The sequence below is a fragment of the Triticum dicoccoides genome, chromosome 2A (assembly GCF_002162155.2).
Source record: "Triticum dicoccoides isolate Atlit2015 ecotype Zavitan chromosome 2A, WEW_v2.0, whole genome shotgun sequence".
NCBI lineage: Eukaryota > Viridiplantae > Streptophyta > Magnoliopsida > Poales > Poaceae > Triticum > Triticum dicoccoides.
Genome location: NC_041382.1, coordinates 700657531 through 700665823, shown reverse-complemented (window position 1 = coordinate 700665823; position 8293 = coordinate 700657531). Strand labels below are relative to the sequence as shown.

General features: G+C 44.5%; 1 pseudogene; it reads left to right on the top strand.

Moving 5' to 3' along the window:
• Positions 1-525: 525 nt before the first annotated feature.
• LOC119358137 lies at positions 526-5991 on the top strand (annotated as a pseudogene).
• The last annotated feature ends 2302 nt before the right edge of the window (positions 5992-8293 follow it).

The window sequence follows — 8293 nt, the reverse complement described above, 5'->3', positions numbered from 1 at the left end:
AGGTCATGTGACGTCATCGTTATCAGGTCAGCTATGTAAGACAGTTGTTAGCAGTCCATGTGAGACTATTATCTACAGGCTGGTTAGCTAAGACGGGTTCTAACTCCGAGTTAGTAACTGCTTTGCAAAAACGGACGTAAATCCTTTGGATCTCTATTATAGATTGCGGATCTATACAAATAATTTGACCTGTCTCTAGTTGGTTAGCTAAAACAAGTGCTTAAGTTTTGCATGGCTGGAGATATAACTCAAGTTAGCAAAACCACGTCGCAAGCATGCAGTTTGCATGGTTAAAGTGAGGTTAGCTGAGTCCTAATTTTAAATCCATAACCCCTCTGCTGTTAAGACGGCGCAACAGTTTGAGCACGGACCAGCTGAAGATAATTGGATGCGAAACCGATATTCAAATCGCGCCCCACCCGCTGTGTTGTGCACATGCAGTGTGTACGCAGCCCCCGGAATTGCTAGCACCGGTATTTTTTTGTTCAAATGTTGAATCAGTGGCATAATCATGGTGAGAATGCAATGGATTACCTGAACAGGAGATCCATGGCCAGTGAGATGAAGGAGACCGATAATTTTTCAGTGACGAGCGAACTCTGCGGAGGGATCAGGATTGGCTTTCCTTTGGAGAGCTCGCCTGTCGCCACCGATGCTAGATGGAGAGAGATCTGGAACTCATCTGTGGACGACCCCACAAGTTAGTCAAATACTTGGAGGAACTATTTGAGAGCCCACATGTCAGTATGAGCTTGAAGTCCACCTACCACATTTTCACACCTCAGATGGAGGTACTCCTCGTAGGACTCATATAAGGCCGACCCCACAAGTTAGTGAGAGACTTAGAGGAATTAGTAACTGAGAGCCCACTTGTCAGTGTCGTGGACGGTCAAGTGAAGTCGACCTACCACATCTCGTCACGCCCAAAAAACATGCCCATCTCTCATGCGTCGCAAAACTCACCCCACCTATCAGGTTATTCTTCTCCTGCACGCAAAAAATGAAGTAGCCTCTCTCTTTCTTTCTCTCTCTCCCTCTCTCTTTCTCTTTTCTCTCTCTCCGAGATTCAAAATCCTTGAAGGGGATCCCTCCACAATTTAGAAAGGTGTGACTTCCGAACAATCAGCGCATAAGATTCTGCAATCAAAGGTTAGTAAAAAATTTATCAACGCACCTTTTGCGTGGCGATTCCTGATACACGAGATTCAATTCATTGATGAATTTGTTGTGGTCGGGATTCATACAATAAAACTATTTAGTTTTACACTGTAGCTTTGATTTTAATTTGTTTTTTGTTTTCTATCCTCTCGTCCTTGTAATGCGAGATGGTTACTTTTGTTAGGTTTCATGGTTATCTTTGTGTTAAGTGTTGCACAAGCAAATTAGCATGAGAGGATCTCACTTTGGTTGAGGTTGTAGTTTAATGAAAAATTAATATATTAATATATTTATATTTGTTAATTACATAGAACTAAAAATATATCTCTGTTGATAACGACTTCGAAAAGTTTTAACACTGATACTACAGGTTTATAACCTTTATGTTTTTTACGTCTCTTTTTCAAGGCAGATGTTCAGGAGTGCGTCATCTGGTCAGGACAACAGGGACGGTCGGTATTTGAACGACATCGGCAAGGATTATGGGAGGCAGGTAATAGTAAGGCAGTTGAACATTAGTGTTTGGTCTTTTATTCCTAGGACGTTTGCTGTCATGGCGTCACCACTGAGAACACCAAATAGTAGATCATTAACAACAACAAAAATGATTTATATATCCTGGATGAATGCTGTAATATCTGTTTATCATGTGCATCTACTTTACAGTTGAGTATCGGGAGGTGGAAGAAAAAAAATTACTACAAAACGAGAAGAAGATCAAGGATGCAGATGCTTTCAAACACGCACATGCCATGCGGGCTGGAATAATTGGAGTCAAGAGTGAGATACAAGTTCTTGGCAAACGCCCCAACCAGGAGCATGGTGTGCAACAGACACCTGCCAAGAGGAGCATTCTAAGCAGCATAGACTCCTCTAAGCAGATTGTCCAGGTAACGACGAAAATTTCAAACGCTGGTTTTAACGTATGTGGAAGTTTTAGTCACACATGCCTCTAATTATTTTTTGGTTTGAAGACCCAGATGCCCACAAAGGTGCAGAGCGGGTGTTGTGACGGCCCAGCATTTGTAGGCGGTCATAATGAAGAGGTGCAGGGTAACAGAATTTCCTTTGATGCAAGTAGAAGGATCATTGGCAACAAAAGCATTGGTGTTCAAGGATTCGGTACGGTTTGCACAAGCAAGAAGAGCCTAACGACAAAATCAAACATAGGAGCAATAAGCTCTACCATACAGCAGAATCAGAAAGCAATACAGGTGACAACATATACGAACGTGCAACAACATTTAAAGCAAATGTATATTTTTTGTGAGCAATTTTTTCTTTGTTTTCGTCTGGTATATTTAAATTGCAGTATCTTCCACACGAGGTGTACGAGGAAGGAAGCAAGTATCGCAGTAGTCCACGAATTGACGAAAACATAAGGCAAGGTCCTTTGAAAGGATCACCTGTGGCGTTCAACATGAGGGGTCCTTCCAAAGGATCTCTGATGGCATTCAAAATCGTCAGCGAAATCACCAATGCACGGAGGTTGTCACCAAGATTTGCTGGACAAGAGAGGCCTGGGAAAACAAAGGTGACGTCGGAACTATGCTTTTTCAATTCAACACACAAACAGTTTTATGGGAGAACAGGGTAATGTGGAAAACAGGAGGACGGCTATCTGTCTTGTACGGCTGTATGTGCAGTTCTTATTTTATATAGGTTGTTGTTGTGCGTCTCCGGTTGTATGGTGTAAACAGAAGCACATCTGTGCCTCTTTGTGCAGATGTGTGTGTAGCATGGTCACATTCATGATGTGAATAGTGCCTCTGGTGTACTGCTTATACTCGGTGAAGAGGCACGGGTCTGGTTTTGGTATACCAGATGAGCTCTAATGAGTCATATAAATCTTTTGTTTAGAAATTAAAAAATGCATATGCTGCTCTGGATATCTAATTTTGTTTCTTGCCATGTGTTCAGGATTTGGCAGAGGGGATAACTGATGAGGGGAAGAAATGTCATAGTTCTCCATCCATTTCGAAGGAAACGCAACGTTCACAGCAGCAAGTAGCGTACAACGCCAGCACGGATTGCATGGTAGAAGTAGCACAGTCCCTTGGTTGCTCGAGTGCCGGAGAAACAGGGAGTAGCATTGCACAATCCAACATTGGAGAGGCAGACTCATTTATGGATTTGGCCGTGGCATGCAGAAACGATTCTGCTGCGCGTGACAAACAACAGAGTAGCAGCAGCTCCGCTGTAAGTGGACCTGTGGCTGGTGATGAGATTGATGTCGTCAGAAGTGAATGCGACCAGACGAACGAAGACACGGTAGACATCATCATCATGGCACCGCTGACCATTGTAGAGAAAGAAATGGATGACATGTTTAAAGATTTCATATACCCAACGATTCAGGAGGTCACCGAAGCGGTCGAACCAGAAGGTGGTATGGTATTCGGATCATTGGATGAGTGCTTTTTCTTTTTCTGCAGATATGCTAGAAAGGTTGGGTTTGCTGCCAAGCGATCAACGAGCAGAAGATCGACATATGATCAACAGCTTACAAGCAGGTTTTTCAGTGCACCAAGGAAGGGCAGAATAAAACAACTGAGAGACATGTTAAAGAGAGAAGGAGCAACTGCTTGATCCGGACAAGCTGCCCAGTCCAAATAACAGCCAAGAGGGATACAGATAGGAGGAAATGGTATCTGAAGAATGTGCGTCTAGAGCACAACCACGAGCTTCACCCATCTGATTGGATGCTGAAGTTCATGAGATGCTATAAGAAGATGACACCTCAGGAGAAATTCTATATACAAGTGCTGCAGAAGGCGAGGTTAGAACCAAGGAAGGTTATGCAGATTTTTGCTGCCATGGGGAAATTGAGGAGAGAAATTATGTTCGACACGATTGACATAAGCAACGTTGCATGCCGAGACAGGGCTGGAGAGTGTGGCACTGATATCGCAGACACCATGAAACTGTTTGCTGATATGCAGAGGCGGAGGTCGGGATTCCACCATGTGAAGAGACAGAGAACAATGTAGTGTGCAGCCTGTTCTGGACAGACTCCTTGTGTAAGATGAATTATGATCTATATGGAGATTTTGTGTCTTTTGACACCACATTCTCTACTAATATATATGGCTTGCCATTTGCACCAATTATAGGTGTCGACAACCACGGGTCGACCATCCTATTTGGAGTAGGCCTTTTGAAGGATGAGAAAATAGGGTCATTCAAGTGGCTCCTAAGCATGTTTGTCGAGGCAATGGGAGGTAAAGGGCCGAAATACATAATTACAGACCAGGACCAGGCGATGAAGGCTGCAATAAAGGAAGCTCTTCCGAGGACGAGGCACATGTTCTGCTGGTGGCATATTAGGAAGAACCTGAAGGAAAATAATGCAGCAGTGTTTGCACAGCACCCAGGGATGTCTGATGATATATTTCGAATCTTCAAAAACTCACTAGATCAAGACGAGTTTGAGCATGCCTGGAAAGCAGCAATTTCTCTGCACAAGGTGAAGGCAACAAACATCTGAACACGCTATGGGAACTCCAAAATTTTTGGGTGCCGGCCTACTTCAAGGACTGTTTCTATCCTTTCTCGTCAACAACCACTCGCAGTGAGAGTACGAATTCGATGTGGAAGGATTACGTCGACCAAAAGGACACTATAAAAAGGTTTGTCGTTGCGTATCACACGAATCAGCAAAATTGCCTCGCCACGCTTGACAAGAAAAGATACCAAACAGAAGAGAAGGCACCATCACTGGAGACGGGTTTTCCGATTGAAAGACAAGCAAGTCAAGTATACACGAATGAAATTTTCAGGAAATTCCAGTTGGAGCTACGGAACCGGACTTACTTCAAGTGCTCTGATCTGGAAAAGGGGAGGCAGTATTTTTTAAAAAAGATTATTGATCCTGGAGATAAAGTGTGGAGACCTTATCCCGGAGAGGAATTTGACAGGTCTGAGTTCAGGGTAGACGTGGACGAGCAAAAAGAAATATACAGTTGCAGCTGCAAGAAAATGAGTAGGGATGGCATTCAGTGCTTCCATGTGCTTAAGGTGATGGACCAAACAGGCAGGATCGATCAACTTCCAAAATCCTTTTTCATCCCTAGATGGACCAGGAATCTATCAGAGAGTGTGAAAGTTCTGTCTACAAGTCAAGGTGATATCATGACCATACAAGACGATGTAACTGTGAGATTCGGCCCCGCTTACGCTGAGTTGTCGGATATCTGTTCAAATGCATGTCGAAAAGAGGAGGCATACCGTGTGCTGCGTGAGTGTACGGTAGATATGAAAATAAAAGTCATGGCGGCACTTGCCGAGGAACCAGACACACGCATTCTTGTCGAAACTCTCAAGAACCCTCCCATGAGTGGCTCAAAGGGTACGAAAAAAGAAGATCGAATCAAAGCTGGTTCTGAGAAGAAAGGAAAAGGCTACAAAGCCGCAACCAAGTGCGGCCGTTGTCGAGAAAAGGGTCACAGGAAAACAAACTGTCCGGATAACCCGGAAGTGCAGGAGAGGATGAGGATTGAAGAGGAAAAGAGGAAATCGCAGCAGGAGAAGAGGGCAAGGTCAATGAAATGGCCGACAACACCGACAACACCATCGAGGACATCAAACGGCTCAGGACAATGCACTCCAAGCCCAGGAGGAAGACGTCAGACACCAGCAATTCCAACGACCCCACTGACAGCAGGGAGCATTTACCAAAGTCTTGCATCTACGCCAGAATCAAACATCACAAAAGCCAGGCACACAGAATGCGTGCAGGGAAGCCCCAGACAAGGCACAAAATCTGCGCAGTCCATTTTCAGAAAGGAAAGGTCTGAGTGGAGACTTTTTGGTACCGGAGAACAGTACGAATAGAAAAATTAAAAGGTAATAATGCAGCTTAAACAGGACGTGAGAAAAAAATAGTGATGACCGCAATCTTTCGCTTTGTTTTTATGGATGAATATTAATTTTACAGGTAAATAGGTTGAATAGCTACGCAGAAGGGTGGGTTTGCACAAGGGTCGAGAAGGAAGAATGGATTGTTGAACATTCAAAAACAAGGCCACACGTGGAGCGATGAAATAGAAAGAAATTGGTGGGGATTGTTTATTTTCTTGTGTTGTGGTTATAAGAACGGGTTATAAGTTAATTTGCTGCAGTTATAGAAACAAAACCAATTTAAATAAAAATGCCTTTTGCTTCTTTATGTATTTTTTACTCGGCGGACGAAAATATCAGAGGCACAAGTTTCCTTGTTATTTTCCGCAGCCGCGTCGGTTTCTGAACGTGGATGTTGTAGGCATACAAGCTTGCTTCTCTGCTGCGTGACAGAGAGATAAAATTAACCTAAGGGCACAGGCAGCCATGGCCATGCCACCGGTGAGTGTTCAACCGTGACTCTCACGGTTGCATGGTCACGCCCGCCGTTATGGAACGAAAATGTTTTTAAACACAGAATCTCGGTCGTGCTTCTGGGGCTGCATAACCGTGGCTTTCGTGGTAACTGTGCTTCGCCTGTTCTAACGCATGTTCTTTCTGTTATGAATGCATGACTGTAAGTAGTTCAAATAACCGTGCTTGCGATGTGTGTCCAACCGTGCCTCATGTGCCTTCACGCGGTGCTTCTGTGGTGCAGAGATTTCAAACACAACGGGTCACGGTTGTGGTTGCAAATACTGTTTTACAAATGGATATAGTGCCTGGCAGTAGGTTCACAGCGTTTGCTGTTGCTACTAAGGCACGTGGAATCATGGCCGTGCCTGTGGGTGGCATGTAGAACAGTGCTTTACAATGCCGAGGCAGAACCGTGTGTCTCGTTCTTGAAAAGCCGTGGTTCTGCCATCACTTCATTCACTTGGTTTTGTCCGCGTTTTAGCAGAATCATCTGCAAAGCAGAGGCATGGCCTTGAATCTTCTAGTGACTTAATTGTAACATGCACGTTGGGTTTCCGCAATTAACGCACGAATGTGACTCCACGTAAAACACAAGCATGCCTCCCTGAGGAGCTTTACCTTGCCACTCCTGGTTATAGATCAACGGATGCATTTGGAGCACAAAGAGACACAAAGGTGACCTCTGACTTGAAACACTAACACACTTGACGGTTCGTGCATTTGAGTTAAAATCTTACAAAGAAAACAATTGTAACACGGACAGTCGCCCGATTCTATTAGGTCTCCGTAATAATCGCACAATCGTGACTCCGGGTAATAATAAACCATGCCTCTCCACCGACTCATTGTGAATACAATTAGAAAACCTCTATGCGTGAGTCTATGTAATTAGAAGACCTTTGAGGGCTGTATGCCCGTGCTTGTGACCCTTGACACTAAAACACAGAGTAAACGCCCGTGCCTCTATGCTGTATGCACGTGCTTATGCCCGTACAAGGAAATACGCTTTTAAAAACAGGGTCTCTCGTATAGCCCATTACGTGCCTCACAGAGTAAACGCCTGTGGCTGTGCGTAAGACTAAGGTTAGAGTGACTCTATGTAATACCACAGACCATGCCTCTACGCGCTTCATGCCCGTGCCTATGATAATTGTGATCCCGCGTAAAACGCAAGCATGCCTCTCTGGGCCTCCATACCGTGCCTCTCCTGGTGTTAGAGTCAGTGGAGTCATCTGGAACACAAAGAGACACGAACGTAGACACGAACTGTTGTACATGCCTGTATGGCACGTAGAACAGTGCGTCACAATGCCAAAGGCAGGACCGTGTGTCTGGTACGTGACAATGCCAAGCCGTACCGTGTGTCTGGTACGTGACAAGCCGTGATAGGAGCGTTTCAGCAGAATCATTTGCAAAGCAGAGGCACGGCCTTGAATCTTCTATTGACTTAAATGTGAACATGTCCGTGGAAAATTTTGCTGCTCGTAGAGGCAAGATGACTGTAGAACCGTGCTTCCGGCGTCAAACAGATTCTTCTATTGAATGTGTGCCGTAATAAATAATTAATACACAGACGGTGTCGTGGAATTGTCACGGCAGATGTCCTAGAGAAAGGACTTAGTCGTGGAGCCATCGCAACGGGTTAGCTTGAAGGGGTTAAAGCGGACACAGGGATGCAAGAGAGTTTATACTAGTTCAGCCCCTTCGATGAAGGTAAAAGCCTACGTCTAGTTGTGATGGAATTGATGGGGTTTCAATGACTAGGGAGCAAACAAGCTTC